This window comes from Helianthus annuus, chromosome 9, assembly GCF_002127325.2.
Source record: "Helianthus annuus cultivar XRQ/B chromosome 9, HanXRQr2.0-SUNRISE, whole genome shotgun sequence".
NCBI lineage: Eukaryota > Viridiplantae > Streptophyta > Magnoliopsida > Asterales > Asteraceae > Helianthus > Helianthus annuus.
In genome coordinates, this window is record NC_035441.2 from 49,014,162 (window position 1) to 49,035,711 (window position 21,550).

Genomic DNA, 21,550 nt, shown 5'->3' on the forward strand with positions numbered 1-21,550 from the left:
TAGACTAGAATGTATCGTGAGTTGTAGAGCTCTTACGCGCTTAGGCGTAGTGTCCTTCCGACTCAGGGCGTCTGCCACAACATTGGCCTTGCCCGGGTGATACTTGATAGAGCACTCGTAGTCATTCAGCAGCTCGACCCATCGTCGCTGCCGCATATTCAGTTCCTTCTGCTTGAATATGTGCTCTAGGCTCCTGTGGTCGGTGTAGATGGCGCACTTGGTTCCGTACAGGTAATGCCGCCATAACTTAAGTGCGAAAACAACAGCTCCCAGCTCTAAATCATGCGTAGTGTAGTTCTTCTCGTGAACTTTGAGTTGTCGTGAGGCGTAGGCTATGACTTTATCTCGTTGCATCAATACACAACCAAGGCCTTGAATTGATGCATCACAGTGAACCACAAAATCTTCTGTGCCCTCTGGCAGTGAAAGGATAGGTGCACTACAAAGTCTATCTTTTAGATGCTGAAAAGCTAACTCTTGTGCATTTCCCCAATGATAAACAACGCCTTTCTGTGTTAACAAAGTGAGAGGCTGCGCGATCTTAGAAAAATCCTTAATGAACCTCCTGTAGTAACCTGCCAATCCCAAAAATTGGCGAATTTCCTTTGGTGTGCGGGGCGCAGGCCAGTTCTTAATAGATTCCACTTTGGATGGATCAACGTGTATCCCATCCTTGTTCACCACATGCCCTAGGAAATGGACTTCTTGAAGCCAGAAGTCGCATTTCGAGAACTTCGCGTAAAGCTGTTCCTTCCGAAGGAGTTTCAGAATAAGTCGTAGATGCTGTTCGTGCTCTTCTTTGCTCTTAGAATAGATCAGAATGTCGTCGATGAAGACTATAACAAACTTGTCCAGGTACGGCTTGCACACTCGATTCATCAAATCCATAAAAACTGCCGGTGCGTTCGTCAGCCCAAACGGCATGACCAGAAATTCATAGTGCCCATATCGAGTCCTAAAGGCCGTCTTAGAGACATCCTCTTCTCGAACTCTCAGCTGGTGATATCCCGATCTCAGATCGATCTTTGAATAGTAGCTCGACCCCTGCAACTGGTCGAACAAGTCGTCAATGCGCGGTAGAGGATAACGATTTTTCACAGTCACCTTGTTGAGTTCACGATAGTCGATACACATCCTAAAGGTACCGTCCTTTTTCTTCACGAATAACACTGGAGCTCCCCAAGGCGATGAGCTAGGACGAATAAAACCTTTATCCAAGAGTTCTTGTAGTTGCGTGGAGAGTTCTTCCAATTCTGATGGCGCTAATCGATAAGGTGCACGGGCTACAGGCGCGGCTCCAGGAGCTAGTTCAATCTGAAACTCGACTTGGCGATGGGGCGGAAGACCAGGTAATTCCTCAGGGAATACCTCAGGATAGTCGCGTACAACGGGAAAATCTTCTAACTTCTTCTCTTTTTCTGTGGTATCAGTAACTAGAGCCAAAATCGCAGTGTGGCCCTTTCGTAAGCATTTCTGGGCCTTAAGAAGGGAGATGATGTTCTCAACAGCACTTCTCTTGTCGCCACGAATCATGAGAGGTTCACTACCAAAACCAGGAATACGAACGATTTTCTCGTTGCAAAGAATCTCTGCTCGGTGTTGGGACAACCAATCCATTCCAATGACAACGTCGAAACTACCCAAGACAATAGGAATGAGATCGATGGGGAAGGTCTGGTTAGCGAGAATAAGCTGGCAACCCTTGACTACGTGTGAGGCTTCCAAACTCTTACCATTAGCTAACTCTACAGTGTGCTTGTCGCTCAGGGGTGTGGGAATACGCTTAAGCATCTTACTAACTTCTAGTGACACATAACTAGTATCGGCACCCGAATCAAATAAGACTGTAACATAAAAGTCGTCGAGAAGGAACTTACCCGTCACCACGTTGGGATCATTCCTTGCTTCACCTTGACCAATCACGAACACTCGTCCCCTAGCACCATTGTTGTTGTTCCCATTGTTACCATTCCCCTGATTGTTGTTGTTGTTCTGGTTCAGTTGGGGACAATCTTTCTTGAAATGGCCTTCAGCTCCACACTGAAAGCACCCTTTGTTGTTACCCTGTTGCTGTCGCTGGTTCTGTTGAGGTTGCTGTCGATTCTGATTGGCGGGGTATGCGCTCCTGCAATCCTTTGCAACATGACCAGGCTTGTTGCACCGATGACAGTTGCCCCTGGTGCATGGCCCACTGTGGTGTAGGTTGCAACGATTGCACTTGGGGTGATTTCCTTTGTACCCACCATGACTTTGACCACCGGACGATTGCTGACTGGGGCTCTTGTGATCTTCCGTCTTTCTCTGCTGAGACTGAGTTTGCGCCGAAGTTGAACCCTTGCTTGAAGTTCCATCCCATTTCCGTTTATCCCCACTAGAAGTACCAGAAGTTGTTGCAGCACCTATGCGCTTCGGTAACTTGTTCTGCTCCACCGCCTGATCAGTGAGACGGTGAGCCAACTGTACAACCTGCTGGATAGTAGTCAAGTTCGCAGAAGTCACATGACTTTGAATCTCTGGCACCAAACCCTTGAGGTAGAGTTCAATTCGCTTATACGGAGGATCCACCATAGTAGGACACAACAAGGCTAGCTCATGCGATCTCTTAGTGTATGCCTCAATCTCTGACCCAGACATCTTGAGATTGTAGAATTCATCTTCCAGTTTGTGAATGTCGTCACGACTGCAGTATTCCTCCCTGATCATTTCCTTGAAAGTTTCCCATGGGGTGGCGTTGGCAGCAACCAACCCTAACATCTGCACTTGAGCATTCCACCACGTGAGGGCCAAACCCTCGAGAGTACCAGTAGCATACTTCACCCTGCGCGCTTCAGGGCATTCACACATTTCGAACACAGACTCCAGTTTCTCAAACCAGTGTAGGAGACCTACTGCTCCTTCAGTTCCGCTAAAAGTTGTGGGTCGACAGTCCATAAAGGTCTTAAAAGTGCACACCGGTGCCTGAGCATATTGACCTAAGGTAGGTGAAAGAAAGACAGAGTTTAACACAAAGGTTGGTTTACGAGAGTAGGACCCAAATGATCCTAGAACAATTTCGGACTGCAGGATATACCTCCTGCGTGTGCAGCTGCAAGCGCTGCGGCAACTCGTTCGTTGATCAAAGCCGTCAACTGGGCTTGTGTCATGTTAACGCGTCCAGACATGGTTCTTCATAATAAGAGTAATACGTGTGAGAGAGGTTCGCGAAAGTACGATAGTAGGATAGAGTAAGCACACACGTGTTCAAACAACAATAGTTATACTAATCAAGCATACCATGAGCAATGTACTATGTAACTAACAAGTAGGCAATATTCATACATCATATTACCTAGAACGTTGAGCCTTGCATGGGGAGCGAAGTGTCGTTGTGGACCGTTGAGCACTAAACCGGTTATAGTCTGGTTTTAACAAAACGTTTCTCCTTTATTAAAACCAAGTTCACTATAACCAATGGCTCTGATACCAATCTGTCACACCCCCAAAATCCCACCTGCGGAGTACTACCGCTTGGAGGCGTGACTGACCAGGATCCAGCCACCAATCATACTGAACAAGCATATAAGTAGTTATAAAAGTTTAGCCATCACGATTGGTGTTTCAAAACAAAACAAGTTAAGTTGCAAGCGGAAGCATAAGTTTAAAGTTTTAACATAAGTTCAAAAGTTCCAAGTTAACATAGCATGTAGCAATCCGTGTCCCACAACGATCCTCCTCCATGCAAGCTCCAGCTCAGTACCTATGATCCTGCAAAGCATGTAGTAACGAGTCAACAACTAGTTGAGTGAGTTCACGGGTGGGCGTTTGTTTTAGTTATTCCGAAAACAGTTTCCTTTTACTGGCATCCTGCCGTGGGGGTTACCCCATAGTTTAAAAACGTGACATGTTCATTCCCAGTTACTCCGGCACTCCGGCCGTGGGGGCTACCCCATGATAGTTATCAGGCATTTCGGCCGTGGGGGCTACCCCATGCGTACACTAGACTCGTTACCATATCGACTGCTGACTGTAGTCATGTTTATGTGCCCTGAAAACATCAATGTCTATCATCATTGACGTGCCCCAGATCCATTAGTTCACGCCCGTCCTCTGCGGCACGGTGTGAGGCTTGTCAGACCTAAATAGCGCTATCTAACTAATGACCCGCTCGCCATTGGCCCGGCGATTAGTCGATACAAAAAGGAGGGACTTCGTGATAGAGTTTTAGTCTAGTACGTTTATCCGTCCATCCGGACGAGGAATCACATTCCTGAACCACTGACGTCCTACCCAAGGAGGACGAGGAATCCATGTTCCTTAACCCCGTTCCCAACCCAGGGAATCCCATGCTTTATAGAGGGTGTGAACTCACCTTGGTTTGCTCGGCAGTTAATCACAGAAAGATCAATCAAGTCGCAAGTAGTCAATAACGTCCTAACACGGATATCACTTATAATCAGATTCGAACCAAGTAGTGCACGAATGTTCAACACGTATGGCAAACACGGGTAATAATCATGGCAACACGTTTAACATACACAGTTCACAGTTATCATTCAATCATAGCCCAAAGTCTAAGTGTGAGGCCCAAACAGTTGGGCTCGTGATAACAGGCCCAAATAACACATCAACAGTAGCACAGAAGTCCATAAATTCGGCCCACTAACTTAGGCCCAAAGTGTGGTCTCGAGTCGCAACCGGACTCGCAAGCATGGTCTCGAGTCATGCTGTGTGTGCTGATCTCAGGTGGTTACGAGTCGCAACCTATGTCGCAACCATGGTTTCGGCTTGTCATGCTGTGGTCTCGAGTCGCAACGAGACTCGTAACCTGTGGTCTCGGCTTGTCCTGTTATGGTTGCGAGTCGCAACCGCGTGGTCTCGAGTCATCACGCTGTGGTTGCGAGTCGCAACCGGGTGATTGCGAGTCGGTAGCAGTCGTTTTCATGTTCACGTGTTGATGCAGATGTAGTCAGCCAAATTGTACAATATAATCAGGCCCAAATCCGGAAATAACCAATAGAATTCCACTAACATATTTCCTAATCAGGCCATTAGTCAAAGGTGGATCAAAATCACAAGGGTTTTCAATCTTCAACTATCATTCAAAGTGTTCTTCAAATATTCAAACCCATATTCAACAAGTTCATAACATATTAATCACTTATTCAACCAAAACTATGAACAAGCATCAAAACACTTAACATAACATACAACTCATATATGTCCGATTTCATGCCAAGTGCAACCCGATTTTATGTATCATCAAGATCTAGTAGTTTAAACTCTATTTATCCCAAGATATCATAACCCATGCATATAGTTTCATCTTTTGACAACAAATGGTTATTTCATCAAACAAGCTTCTTGATAAACAATCATCTCATATAAAAGAACAACTTAACCATCAAACTCAAAACACTAAGCATAACATGAATCATCAATATTCATACATCACAAATCACAACAAAAATCAACCATAAACATTAAAAACACTAACCGGTTAAATGGGTTTCGAGGGTGTGTGTAAAGCTTCCAACCGGGTGTGTGTGTGAGCCGATCCAAGTCCAAATCCGAGAATGATGAAGTGTTTGTGTTCTAGATTTTAAGTGAGAGAGAAGTAGGAGAGTGTGTGTGTTCTAATGTTCAACAAAATGGTAAAACTAACTAAGGTGTGGTATATATAGGCTAGTTCAAGTGGTGCACCCTTAATGGGTTTCGAGTGGGGGGTTTACGGCCCAAAGGCCCAACCGGTCACTATGCACTCGAGACCTCATGGTCTCGAGTCGGGTTCTTTGTTCTCGGGTTGGGTTCTCGGTTTCCTTATAACACGTATAAATATATACAATGCACACATAACAAGCACATATCACATAAAAAGGTTCACGTTATCATTAAGTTTGATCGGTTAACTAGTCGCATAACGTACAAGCAAGTCACATCACGACACAACGAAAGGTTCTAGATTTCGGGTTGTCACACCAGCCACTCGATCTGATTGCCATCCGATCGGAGTACTGTCTGATCCTTTGACACCTTGCCCCGTTTCATGCACTGTTCAACGCTTACGCTATCGATCTGTAACCAGGATAATCTCACACGCGCTCCCTTCAATCCAACCAAGTTGCTGCTTGCTGAGCACCGACTGTGAGTATACTTGAACCCTTTTTGCTTTTGCACTTTTGGGTGTAACATACGTTGCTATCAAATCAAATCACATCAAATGCTTAAACTAATTATCAATTGCGAATGTCCAATGTGCATAGTTATATGTGATGCTAGTTACATATGTGCTAGGACTTATACTCGCGACGTCCCACCATGACTAGTATAGTACTATTGCGCCCGACGGGGTCTAGTTTAGCAAACGCGATCGAAGCTCGAGGACTTAGCTGGTAGTATCAGTTTTGTGAGTATATATGTCGTGTATTACGTTTATGTATGTGGAAATTCGCAGCTTTTATCTATTACACTATTACCTATCAAACCTGTATACTCGCCAATACTTTTGTATTGACATTATTTTAACGTATGTTGCAGGTTTAGTCGCATTCTACATCAAATCAAGCTAGGAGGTCTAGAAACTCACCAAAAATCTAGGTTGTCGGATTTGTATTGTTCGAGAGGACAAGAAATCTGTGATAACTTATGTGATTGTACTGATTGTTAGTGTGGGATAACAAATGTAATAAATACTATCGCAATATAGTTGTTATGGATTCTCTTGAGCAATCTGATTCGCCTAGTGTCGCGCCCCGATGATTCCGCCATCGGTTGGGGTGTGACACAAATACACAGATACAATAGAATGTATTTTTGAATATATGTTCTTGATGAATGTAATGAGTTTATTATCCATAGATAAGGTTATTTTTTATTTTTTATAAATAATCTAATATATATTATAGATTTATTAAACATAAATGCAATTGATCAAGGGAATACGGGTATGAATGGAAGAAAATGACCAAAAGTTAGACATTTTAACTTGACCTGTCATATGACATCTTAAAATTTGAGGAGAATTTATCATTTTGTACATATGAAATGTTTTATATAGTAATATAGATAATCCCTAAACTCAATGAATAAACCCTAAACCCCAAAAAACTAAAAGCATTCGCATTGAATTCATTATCCTCATTCCTATAATTACACTTAAAATCACTACCGTTTTTTTCTCCTTTTTTAGGTTAAATAATATTTTTATACATTTATCATTATTTTTCTCCCTCTTCTACTCACACACACTTTTAAAAATATCAAAAAAACTAATAGGGGTAAATAGTGTTCGTGTATATTTACTCACACTCACAAACATCCCTTGTAATATAACTCACTCACACAAATAGAGGAACCATTGTGAATGCTCTAAACCATTAAAGTTAAACCCTAAACGTTAAAAACTAACGCCTAAAAACTAAAAATTAAAATGTAAATGCTAAAGTTAATCCCTAAACTCTAAGGAGATGTCTGGTTCACATAATTCCTTGGAAACGGAATTGGAATTGAAATCTTTTCCCAAAAAAAATCTTGTTTGATTACCATTAAATGGAATGGAATTGGGTTATTTTCCTCCAAATTCCATCATTCTCAGAAAAGTTACTTCCCTTCACTTAGTGAATGGAAAGTTTGAATTTCATCGGAATTTATCAGTTCTTACTAAAATGCCCCAACAGTCAGTTTCCTTTTCCATATGTTTTTCCTCGTCTTCTTATTCCAGAACTACATGTGAAAAACAACATCTGAACAAGTTATTTTCAAGAGCAACTCACATCACTTTCTTAGTTTGGTTACTAAATTGATATCACCAGTTTTTGACCAAAACAATTTGGTGCCAGCCGTGGGACAAGTGGTACTTTTCATCACAAAATTTCCCTTCAAATTTCTGTTAAACCGGTTTCTTTCGAGGTTATTCTTGAAAATGGATTCTCAACCTAAATCAACCTTAACTTCATCCTCTATTACTGATGTAACATCTAGAATGAGCAACTCTCTTCCTCATCCTCCTACATATCAAAGGAAGACCACTGCTATTAGACATACTTATTTAGGATCTGAGAAATCTATTGTTGGACCCGTACTTGCTTCTGATGATGATATCTTATCAATGTTTGCTATGGTGGAAATGCAGATGAAGCAGCAGGAGACCAACCAGATGCTATTCAGGGAGCTCAGGGAACTAAAGGAATTCAGAAGGCTGTTAGTTCATTATGTGGAATGCCTACGTCTTAGTCAAAGTCTGTTTTGATTATAGGTAGCATAACATGTTTGTGTTTAAAGTTTAATTTTGTTTGTATTGGACTCATATGCTCGTTTGAGGTCCAAGGAGCGTAGGAGTCATGAGCTAGAACTACTAATGTCTATATATAGGGCAGGACATGCGCATGAGCTCATAACTTAATGATTCGTGTTTTGGAGAGCTTATTCAAATATTGTAATAAGACATCGTTATGCTACCCAAATTCTTAATGAAAAGATTGATTATGAAACAACAAGTGTTCACAAGCAAGTAGATTGGATTCCGTACTTTCCCTTTACTCGTAGATATCAAATTCATGTTACTCAAGTCTTATCAACACACACAACGATCGTACACGTGGTATCAAAGCTAGAGATCAGAAATCTACCGGTGAATCACTTGGATTTGAAGAAATTCGGCATAAAACATATTTTTATCACATTTTTCAAGTTTTCTTTCATTTTCACGATTTAAAACTACCAAATTCTCATAATATCTTCTATTTTCACTTCTACACAACATGTTAGAAGATCATGGTTGAATTCATCCGTTTAGGCCATCATATTAAAAAATCATCAAAAATGGGTCCGAGCGCAGGAGTCATGTTCTAGCGCAAGAGTAGTTGTTCAAACGTAGAAGTCTAGCGCATGAGCTTATACGCACATAGGAGCTCAAACAGTTGAGTCATCCACACGCAGGATCTCATACGCTCAAGTGATCCGTTTGAATATGGTTATACACTTGGAGTGGTCATACGTGGGGAAGGTAATACACTGGTGATATTCATGCACTCGGAGACATACGCTTGAAGACTCATACGCATGAAAACTCATATGCGTAAAAGGTTTTATGTTTGAATTGTTCAAATAGTTGAAGTTTTTGCTAAGTGTGAAAGTGGATTTCGAATCAATGACCGCGTTTGCTGTTACCTCGTCAAGTGTTGCTCAGAATCTAAATTTGGAAAATGAAATGGGTACCACAAACAAACCCCTGAAACTATTAAGAATGGAAGATTATTCGAGATGGGTAGACGCTTTGAAAATTATGTCCAAGCTAATAACTTCGATGCGTGGTTGGAAGTCGAAGAAGAATATAAAACTCAAAAGAATGAGCATGGAGATAATATCAAGATTTCAAAAATTCCTGAGAATGCAAGAGACCCCTATATTAGAGAGAAGAAAATGATGAACTTACTTCAACAGTCGATTAGGGAGTGATTTTGCAACTGATTAGATATTCCGGATCATCTCAGTCTCTTTGGTTGCTTTGTTCAATAAATATCGGGGTAACGATGATATGAGAAAAAGCAAGGCAGATCTAATTAAAAAGGAATTCAACATCTTTACTACGATAAAGGGAGAAACATTTCATGAGCTTGTAGAAAGGTATTATCACTTGGTTGTAGAGATGAAGAGGGTTGGAATTAATAAGGATGATACTGATCTCGTGGATAGATTAGCTAAAGCAATACCAGATGAAGAATGGGGTATATACATGATGAACTTGAAGTCAAAGCCAACTAACTATATCAGACTGAATCTAAGTACGTTTATTGAAAAAAATTGAGGCACACGACTTAGAGTTACATAAGAAGGCAAAGATGCAAACTATGGTTATTTCTCAAGATACCGGATTGTACTACAAAAGGTCACCATCTGATACAATTGCAGCAAGTCAGAAAATTCAAACCGGTTTTAGTGCAGAATCTTACGGAGGAAATGCATTTGTGAGTAATAATGCATGGTTTACACAAAGTCTACAATCTGTGTACAAAAGTGTTGGTTCGAATGTCACGCCACAATCTCATACATCAAAACAAACACCTCAACAACAGCATCAGTCACAAAATCAGAACAATTACAATAAATTGGTCAGAGTGTTGGTGTGGATTTTGAATTGAATGTTCGAATTCAATGCAATTGGTAATAAGGTTTCGTGTCTTGGGGTATTGTGGGTTGAAGTTACTTACCTTCTTCTGATTGTTTCCTTGGCTTATAACAAGGAGAGTTGCTTATCGAAGTGGGCCCTTTTCTTCAGGAAACTAATGGATTATTCGTAGGACAATAAGAATGTCCGGGCAAACGTCAAGGACGTGTTCCCTTTGCAGGATATGCTCAGAACTATCCATTTAATGGCAATCTCTTCCTCTAAGAAAACTCGTCGCCACCTCCTCTCTCCAATTCGAGCATTAAATGCTTGCGAGAGGTCATGTCGCTCATGCTCCTGCCGGAACAGTGTTCATGCATGCCAGGTATAGACCTGCTTCTAAGATACCTTGACCAAGTCACCTTTATGGGGACATAAGACTCATTGTGGGCTTGGGATTAATTATTTAGGCAACAGTAATGGACCACTCATCATCAAGAAATGATAAGCCCAGACGAGGGGACCAATAATAAACCCTCGTCGTCAAAGAACTAGGATGAAGACGACCAGTTGAACCAGTAATTTGACCTTCATACATGATGTAATCAAACACATTCTTTCAAAAACGGATTTTGAAATAGAAAACTTATCTGATATAGAAAACCGAGATCAAAAAATAAAAATCATAACCGGTTAATTAAATCATTACATTAGAACCATGTTGATCCTAACCAGTAAGGATTCCAGTTCATCAGAGATTTGGTTGTTCCACTATCTAATAAAGTTCATCGCTATTTGGGTCTGAGTTTCAATCTTGAAAACAAACGAAGGCGAATGATAAAGAAGATGGGTTTAAAGACAAATATTTGAACAACAAACCTTGAAGGAAAGCAGATTAATGATCGAAACCCAGATGAACACAAACACAACAAAGAAGGGAATTTGAGTGTAATTTTGTCTATTTGGTTTTTTTTACATTCAAGTTTTATTTAGAATTTAAGAACCAAACATAGCCAAAATTTTGGTTGGAACTAATTCCCATTCCTTTAAAATCATTTTGCAAACCAAATGGCCTCTAAGATTAAACCATAAACTCTAAACCCCCAAAACTAAATCTAAGAAAAAATTCAACACAAATATCAATCGTTTGATAGAGTTTTCTCGAGTTTCCTCACGAAGGAAGAGTTTTCTCATGATACTCAACTCACAATAATATATAACTAGTGGTGTTTCTCCGCGCGTTGCGGCGGAATTTAAGTCGGTGTCGCTTTGGCTGACTACGATATCGGTCTGGTACTGACTCTATATAATAACCAAAAAGAAACCCAAAAAAATAATGTAATGATGTATAAAATTTGACACATTTTGTATTGACCGAAAACTATAAAAACTTAGTAACCCTTTCGATAATACCGATGTTTAGTCTGAATTGATTCAGTTTGTCATACACATCTAAAAATATATTTATAAATGCAATGAATAATAATTAGAACATGAAAAAGAAATTAAGATAATTTTACGATATTAGTCACAGTTAATTTAAAATTGAAATTAATCAACCATCAAAATATCAAATTTAAGAACATGTGCTAACGAAATTTATTATAGACCATGCGTTAATGAATATAATGTAATATCTTATTACTGAACTATACATCCTTTTACTATTTTATTTCCGGTTATTTCTAGTAAAACAGGAAATTCATGCAAAACAATCAAATATTCAATTTTTACAAATGATATCATGTGACAAGGTGTATGCCACTGTTCATCAAACTTGCAATGTATAATGTATAATGTATAATATATTTATCTAATTAATTAACATTAACATAAACAAATAAGATAAAATCATATAAACAGAAATTATTTTCAAAATATGTCGTAATGTGTACTATTGTACTAAGACCATGCGTAGTGGTAAGGGTGAATAATGCCCCCATCCTTGGGCGTTTTCCGCCATGTGACAGTACAGTCAGCAAGGTGTATTATTGGACGTTTTTCTAAAATGAGTGTAGTGGAGATGTGGACATTATGTTAAAAGGGTGTAGAGAATTAAATAAAAATAAAAAACCCACAAAAAAGCTATTGGTCAAGAAAAAGGAAGATTAAATGTGATTGACCCTTCACTTTCGCACAAAGCGTGATTTAAAAAACGCCTGGGGGGCTTTTTTGAACAATAATGCCCAGGGGTGGGGACGGGGCGTGTTTGGTGGCAAATTTTGAAAAAATATCGCCCACTAAGCATGGTCTAATGAAGATTTATATTAAATAGTTGAGTAAATTACGATTTTGGTCCCTGTGGTTATATCACTTTTACTATATTAGACCAAAATGAGAATTTTTAACATATGTGCCCCCATGGTCTCTATAACTAATTATTTTGTCCTCTGAGGCTAACTCCATCCCTTACCCTGGTTAATTATTTGTCATATACAAGTCATATAATGGGTATTTGTGTAATTTATCCTCCCCTTTTAATCTAATTTCTATCATCTGCACATCATAATCTTCTAACCCAGATCTTCAGGAACACATTATCATCTGCATCTCTTTATCATTCCCTTCTTCACTTTCTCAAAACCCTAGCCCCAACTTCCCTATTTTTTTCTACAACACACATACCTTCTCTCCATTTTCACCACACATAACTCACACTTGCGTGTGTAGTTACCAGAGAGATCGAGAAAGAGAGATGAAACCGGTGGATTTCTAGCCACCCATGGCAGCAGCAGGTGGCGGCGCACGGTGGTGCACAGCGGTGGCCCCACCCTTCTTCTTTCCCCTTCGTATCTCCAATTCAGTATCAATTAGTGGCAGTCCTAGGTGGATTTTGGTGGTTTTCACGAAAGTAAAAGGCAGCAAAACATCTAGGGTTCTGCCTGAACCCACGGCGGCGCGCGGCGGTGCTAGGGGACTGTGGTAGTCGCTATGTGGTTCGAGTCTGAAGTGGCGGTGATGGTTGTTGTAACTCAGAACTAGTACTTAATTTTGTTCGATTAAGTTAACTGGGAATGTCACCGTCGCCGTCGTCGGAAGGTTGCCGGAGATGAGGTTGTTGCTGACGTCGAGGAAGTTAAGGTTACTGAGTTCACTCATGTTAGGTAACTCGCCAATGAGTTTGTTTGTGAAGAGGATATTAATTTGTTGTTCTTGAAGAGGATATTAATTTTATTGATTGTATGTTGGAATTCTGCAGACCTAGAATTCGTATTAATTTGTTGAAGATCTGGAAATTTAATTTGTGAAGAAAAGATGTTCTTGAATTTGGGTTTTGTTTTTTATTTGTTCATGTTTATGAAGATCTGAAACTGAAATGTGGGTTTTGGTTAGGGTATGATGATGATGGTTGAAGGTGGTCATGTTCTTGAAGATCTGGGTTTGACGATGATGTGTTCTTGAAGATGATGATGTGTTCTTGAAGATCTGGGTTAGAAGACGATGATGTGCAGATGATAGAAATTAGATTTAAAGGAGAGGAGAAATTACAAAAATACCTATCATGTGACTTGCATGTGACAAATAATTAACCAGGGTAACGGATGAAATTAGACTCGGGGGGCCGAAATAGTTAGTTATAGAGACCATGGGGGCACAGATATTAAAAAACATATTGTGAGTTAATATAGTAAAAGTGATATAACTATAGGGGCTAAAATCGTAATTTACTCTAAATAGTTTAGTGAAAAATAGAAAATGGAGTTGACGAGTTTACATCCAACATAGCTGGCCCTTCAATAAAGTATATTTAGTTGTACATATATATGCTTTTATTAATTAGATCTAATTAATATTTCAAAATCTTGAACTTAATAAAATAAATAGTATAATGGTCAACTTCATTAAAATTCCACATAAGTAAGACAAAACTTTCAATTTTTATGAAGAACATTAAAAATTCCACATAAGTAAAACTTTCAATTTTTTATGAAGAAAACAAAAGTGCACTATAATAAAATTTTGAGTAAAATGTTAAAATGGTATCTGAATTTATGGTCTCTTTTTTTTTTTCATTTTACTCATTTAATTAAAATATATTATGGCATAAAATGATGACTATACCTTTCTTTTAAACAAGGAAAACGACAAAAAAGAGAGAAGTTAACATAAATTTTAATCCACTTTGCCAATCGGATAAAAATGACAACAAAAACGAAACCTTAGGAACCCAAATACATAAAAAAATCATTTTTTTTGACTAAAGTGAAAAAAGTGGTCTAATCTCAGAGACTATTTTGGCATTTTACTCATTTTACATCAAAATTAAGATTCCAACAGTTCTATAATTATTATAAGAGTAAACTGTCAAAACGGTCCCTGAGGTTTGGTCACTTTTATCACTTTAGTCCAAAACTTAAACTTTTTGAATTTGGGTGCCTGTGGTTTCAATTTTGTTGTCATTTTCATCCAAAATCAAAATCTGGTTAGATTTTTCTGTTAACATCCAGTTTTTTTTTTCCTCCCTTTTAATGAATAATAAAATAGTCAGTTTTTTTTTTTAATTTGTTATAATAAAATGTTAAATGAATGGCAAAATGATGGATGGGGGCAAAATTTTTACAATATAAAAGAAAAAAGCCTGTATAACCGATCGTCCAATTATATTTTGACATTATTCTCTATTCAGCCGAATTTTAGTTTTGCTTGTATATGTACGTCAAATTATTAAAGAAAATGATTTTTAGTTTTGCTTGTATATATATGTCACATTATTAAAGAAAATGATAAAGTTAAATACAACCATCCAAATCAAGATGAGTGCCTATTCAATATGAGGTGACTCTTTGTTAATAAATTCTAGCCATGCTAATGAACCAAAAATGTCTTTGTTAGGCCTTAAATAACAACGACGTGCCAAGGATGCTTCCTGCATTACACTATTTTCTCTGTTAGTCTTTAAATATAAAAGTAATAGTTAATGATTAATTGATTTTCACAATATAAGAAAAGTGTGAAATAAATAATCAAATAGTATAACCGTAAGCTGTTTTATATATCAACAAGGAGCTTAATACAATAGAAGCAATCGAAAGGTGATGTGCAATAGCTAAATATATGTATATTAAGTTATGTAATGTAATATTTTACATGTTTATATTTAACTAGTGGAATTCTCTCGCGCATTACGCTGGAATACGACCGTTATCGATTCGGATCATTACAATATTGATATAATACCAATAGTCGTTATAGCTAGAGAAAGATAAAACCTAATAAATAAAGTTGTTACATGGTTAAAATGATATCTACACGTGTAAAACGAATATCAATAACGGATTTGATAATACTTATATAGGTATCGATGTTATTTGGTCTGAATTGACACGGTACTGATAGTGTTGGGACGGTATCAGTTTGGTCTATCACGGTACCGACGTAGATTATAATACGCAGGTCGCAACGAAATTCTTAAAGTTTTATATAAAAGCGTATCACTGCAATTTTACACACTGGGGTTTGAGGGCGCTAACACCTTTACCCCCTATTTTCAATTTTTTGTTGTATTACTCCCCATCTTTTCCCAATTGCATCAATGTTGGACCCTACCTCTTAACTCTGTCAAAGTCAACCATTACCCACTGATGGTCAAAGGGCAAAAGGGATATGGCACCTTGTTTTTACTTAACCTGGTCAATTATACACCCTACCTTTTCTTAACCCTCTCAATTTTACACCCGCTCATTCACCCTGTTTCACTTTGGACCTGCGCACTCGCCAGAAAACTTGTATCTCCGGCCATCATCATCTCACCCTTATTTGGTGGCCAATAAATAGTAGGAAGTGGACATGGATTACTTGCAGCAACAAGAATGCAATATTTTTGAACCCAAATCGGAGAGAATGGTGCACCAATAAGAACCCAAATCGACGACCTACGCACTCGCCAGAAAACTTGTATCTCCGGCCATCATCATCTCACCCTTATTCGGTGGCCAATAAATAATAGGAAGTGGACATGGATTACTTGCAGCAACAAGAATCCAATGTTTTTGAACCCAAATCGGAGAGAATGGTGCGCCAGTAAGAACCCAAATCGACGGTACCTTCAACCACCAATACAAGCAACTTCTTCTCCGCCAAACTGCTATAACCCAAAGTAAAACCAAAGTGATTAGCAACTTTCACACACCAACGATCGAGTGTTTCAAATCAGAAAATTGAACAACTTTCATTCTGAATCGGTTCATTATTCCATGAACCGGGAATCAACTTCCTTGTGTGAATCAGATTCTATGATTGATTTTTGCTTCTCAAGTTTTAATGTAAGACTATGTGTTAGTGACGGTTGGAGGTTACCGAAATAGAAAACAGGTCTGCTAAGCTTGTAATGTGGAGGCTAACCAGGTAAATGTTACATCCCACCGATGGCATAAACATCGGAGTGAGACGAAAACGAGATTGCTCGAGACTTCATAACACTAAATTGCGACAAGTATTTAATAACAAATTCATTTCATTGCTAAGATCAATTACATTGTTTGAAAAAGAAATACAACAAGATTGAAACAAGTAAAATACAACAGGTATTTGAATTTAGAGTGCATTTCTAGGCATCCTACTAGATTCCGTGCATCATCATCATCCATAACCCTGCAACATGTATTAAAGTATAGTTCAATACAAAAAGTATTGGCGAGCATACAAGTTTAAGTACTAGCATAAGTATATAAAAACTGAACAATCCACATGACAAACTTAGTTATCAAGATTAACGTAAAACTGACATGTGAATAATCAAGTCAACCCAAGGTTTAACGCAAGTATGAATGAATGACTTAACATGACCTCACGAACACGGGCGATGCGTTACTCCTATAGCTCTATGGATGTTAAGGGTAGGCTCATACGAAGTTAATGACAAGTTTATCACAAAAAGAATAACCCCAGAATAACGAATCAAGTATAACATATTAGCATGCATGTATTGGATTGTTGTGTTGTTGCTTAAAGAACGTGTTTTTGTGTAAGTTTGTATAATGTAAACATGTTGCACCCAAAAGTGTAAACGAAAAAGGGTGCCGAGTATATTCACAAGTTTGCAAGAGCTTTCCCATTATCCGCGAGTGACGAGTTGTTTGAGATTGGGGAATCGAAGGTAAGGTCATTCGGTGCTTATGGAGTTGTTAGATTTAGAACTTTAAAGTACGAAAGTATATAGTATGAAAGTATGTTTAAAACAGAAAATATATTCTGTCCAAATGCTTGTGACTGAAACTATAACAAGGATCGTGGAAACAGAATAACGGGAAAACCGAAACACAAACTGTTCGGACGAGAGAACAGTTGGCACGACAGGCCTTTCGCGCGAGTAGGACCACCCTTTCACGCGAGAGGGACTGTTTGGTTAACCGATTCTCATTTGAACGTTTTAACTATTAATCAGTTATGTTCGTGAATTCAGTTTAGTTATAGTCATAGTATAATAAAAGTCCAGAATGTCCATAGAATTCATAGATATCATGCATGGAGGTAATATCCTCGTTATAGTTCACCAAAGCACAAATTAGCTAACTTAGTTAACTAACCGGTTGGTCATGAATATATAGAATCGAAAATAGCAGAATTTAAATAATAACCAAACAACCGAACAAGGATAACCCATGGGTGCCAACACGACATAGAAAGAATGAACTAAGTGTCAGAGGCTGGACAGGGTTAACTTGTTCTAGGTCTAGGAGATTGTTTGGGTGTTCGTCTTACGAGCTTAAGTGAGGTGGTGGAACTAGGTTGGAAGCCAAAGCTTCCACAGATTACACACTGATATTCCAGAGTTGTTTATATTGAAAATAGGGATATGGATAATCATTCAACACTTAGAAACGTCGGAACGTAGTGAAACAGTCCCATTCGGACGACAAAAGTTCCGTCTCGCGCTAGAGGGTTTTCCTCTCGGGAGAGTGGGCCATCATTTCGGATGACTGGTACTATTTCAAGGTGAAATCAGCTCGGTTTTGGTTGAACTGATCACCTTCTAGGCTGGAATTGACTCTAACATGAATCCACAGCTATGAACTTAGCTTGTGAGCTCAGAGAGTCTCTGATTCGGCCAAGTTTAAAGTCAGAAAGTTCATTTTGTAAAAGATTTGGAAGATTAATTTCACTTAATCAGCTTGGTCCTCACTCTGGAGAGTTCTACTCAGATTGCCATGGCAGATCTGTTTAACCAAGTGAAAGTTATGAAGAATCTTGTAAAGACTTAGAAAAATAGAAGAAAGTAGAAGAAATCAGATGTTAGTGAGTTGCAAACCCACTTAGAAAGCTGCTGAAACAAGCTTAAAGGAAATACCCGAGTTTAGGTTTTGGCAGAGAAAATCGGAGTTGTGAAGGTTGGAAATGAAGGAAGTGGGTTGGTATTTATAGACTGAGGACTGAGTTTGGGACGAGATGGTTTCGGAAGAGTGGGGGTTCTGAGATGGACCTTTCCCTTTTGTTCGAGATTCAAATTTGCGTAAATTGTCGGTTTTAAGCGTTTTAAATGTATAAGTGATATGTATAAGTGGGATGTATAAAATAATGAATGAATTTGTATGTATAATAAGTATGAGGTTGCGTAAAAATGTATTTAAACGATCGATTGAACGAGTAACAAGTATGTATAAAATATGAATTTCGATATGATCAAGGTTTCAAATTGCAAAATCGGCAGTGGATTATGAATATGATATGAATACAAGTTTCCAAAGATAGAAGTACAAGTAATCTTTCTAATTGAGGAAGGTTCCAAAAAGCGAGGCGTGACAGTTTCCCTCCTTTAGGAAATCTCGTTCCGAAATTTATTCAAGAGGAAGACTTTGGAGAAAAGCATTTCGGCTAAAATGGTTAACTAAGACTGAGATTTTGAAGTTTGAAGTGTGTTGAAAATGCGTGGAATTTTGAGGAATGAAAGGGTAGGTTTGTAAAAGTAGTTCATTTGACTAAGTTTGAATAACTCGATGGGGGAAGTATTAAAAAAGATGTTACCTAAGAAGAAAAGTTTCATATAAAATAGAGTGTATTTTGATGAAAAGTGTGGTCCGCATCATAGGTTGTTAGAAAGTTTGTCAGTTTTAAGGCATATTGGTAATGACACATGTTTGTATAAAATTTGCTTATTTGTGAGAAAAACTAGGTTGGTAGGATTTATGATTTCAAAAAGTTTTGGTAGTAATGGGCCGACTAAGTAAGATTCGTGGGCCGACTAAGTAAGATTCGTGCGTAATAAAGTATGGAAGATAGTTTTAAAAGTCACGAAGTATTTTGACAGAATTGAACCAGTGAGGATATTTGTTTAAGGGATTGAATGTTTAGGCCGAGTTATTGTAAATAAGGTTTGGATAAAATGTCTAAGGAATAATTGATAATAATCGTGGTATGAGAGTGAACGAACGATTTAGTAGGTGCATGCAAGGGTAGGAATGGTAAGATTATTGGATATAAAGCGAATATGAAGCGTTGAGGATGAGGTTTTGTCATGGATAATCGGATATCGCGCATTTAGTGGTGCGTTTGTGAGTCACTAAAGTTTGTGTAATTGTGTTAAAATAAGGTCTGGGAAAACACCGAATTTCTCATGGCACGTTTTACGAAAGTTTGGTAATATGGTAAAAACACTTATATATAGGATATCCCCGTGGCGTATCCACCATGTTCTAACCATGTTACGTCCGTTTCGTCCTTCGGTGTCATGTTACGTTCCGTGTCTTACCATACACAAAAGAACACCCTATGGTTCTCATATGACTACCACTATAATATTGTGTGCACCGGCGATTATATTGGTCATTGCATGATCAGTATAGTTTGTACTAGTAGTGTATGAGTCAGGGCATGTAGTAACATTAAAAGTGAGGATGTGCGCGTGTGATAGCGTATGAAAATTAAGTATGTAAGCATGATTTTGTTTAAGTATGTATGTGACCAACGTAAGAGAACCACTCAGGTTACGCTTACGTATAGGTGCGAATGTATGAGTATGAGTATGAGTATGAGTATGAGTATGAATGATGATAATTGCATATATAGTATAAATTGAAACATAACGAATTTAAACATATAAAATGATCAAGAAATTTTGAGTATGTAAAAACAAATGATATGTATGAGATTGTCGTGAAATATTGACTAAAACGTGTACGATGGTATGCATGCTATTTAAGGTAAAAAAAATATTCAACACCCTCTAGGACCAAAGTTATATGTTGTGTACTTCAATTTGGTCCCTACAACCAACAATATAAGTCTAACACCGTGTAAGAACAAATTTATATTGTTGTATAATAAAAAATATTATATGACATTAAACTTTTCAAAGATCCATGTTGGTGTCAACTTCAAACTTCAATTTTTTTCAGCAACCAATACTATATTCACTTACAAATCAGACATATGAGTACTATAAACTGATTGCAGAATATTTTACCAAAATTAATTTGATAGAAGAAATATATCAATACTACATCGCAGTTCATACTGTCACACCCTGACTTTTGCGGAAGCGTATGATGTGTGACTGGTTTAATATCATTGCATTCAATCATAATAAACAACTACATGACTAAAACGATGTTCGTCCATTCATAAAATTTGAGTATTACAAACAATGGTTATTCAAGTTTTTAAAACACAACCTTCGACTAGGTTACAAACCAACAAAAGTGGATGACATCTAAACTTGAAGTCTACTTCTAGTTACGACACCCGCGCCCAAGATCCATCCTGTTACCTGAAATACATGTAATTTTGGAAAACATCAACAAAAGTTGAGCGAGTTCATGCATCTTGTTTGTGTACTGTAATTCTTGTAAATCTTTGAGAGACTCCTTTGTAAACAGGTATGAAAAGCGTGTATGAACATGAATGTTTTACAAGGACTTTAAGGCATGTGAGGACATAGGGAGCACTCGTAATGGCTCATACCCTTGTCGATTTTCCTCGACTGTGTCGATTACCCTTGACTGTGTCGAATAACCTCGACTGTGTCGATTAACCTCGACTGTGTCGATTAACCTCGACTGGGACTCCGAAGCACTACTCGGTACTAGTTGTGACCATGAGTGGGGTTCGGACGTACCCGTTAGATCTAACCCTCTTCCCTAATTAAGTATTAATGGCATTTCAATATCTTGTCTATGCTCACATGATCTAGTATTTTGTAGGCATTTCATACCGTTTCAAGTATTCGTAACATGAATTTTACCCCCGAGAGTTATAAAACCAAAAACAGTTAAAGAAAAGGGGGAGCATGAACTCACTGTTTTGCGTCTTCAGTACTCGTAACTCAAATCTCGTCAGCAAATACGACTACCTACGATGTGATAGGGTCTATTAGACGAGCGGGCCGTGCCTTGCCTTAGTATTCATGTTTTGAGTTACGTTTTCTTTATGTCTTTACATCATCCAGAGTTATAATACTTTTCAAGTATTTGCTTTCGTGTTTCCTTCCCAAGGATGGGAGTATTTCATACATGTATTCTCGTATTCTTGTATTTG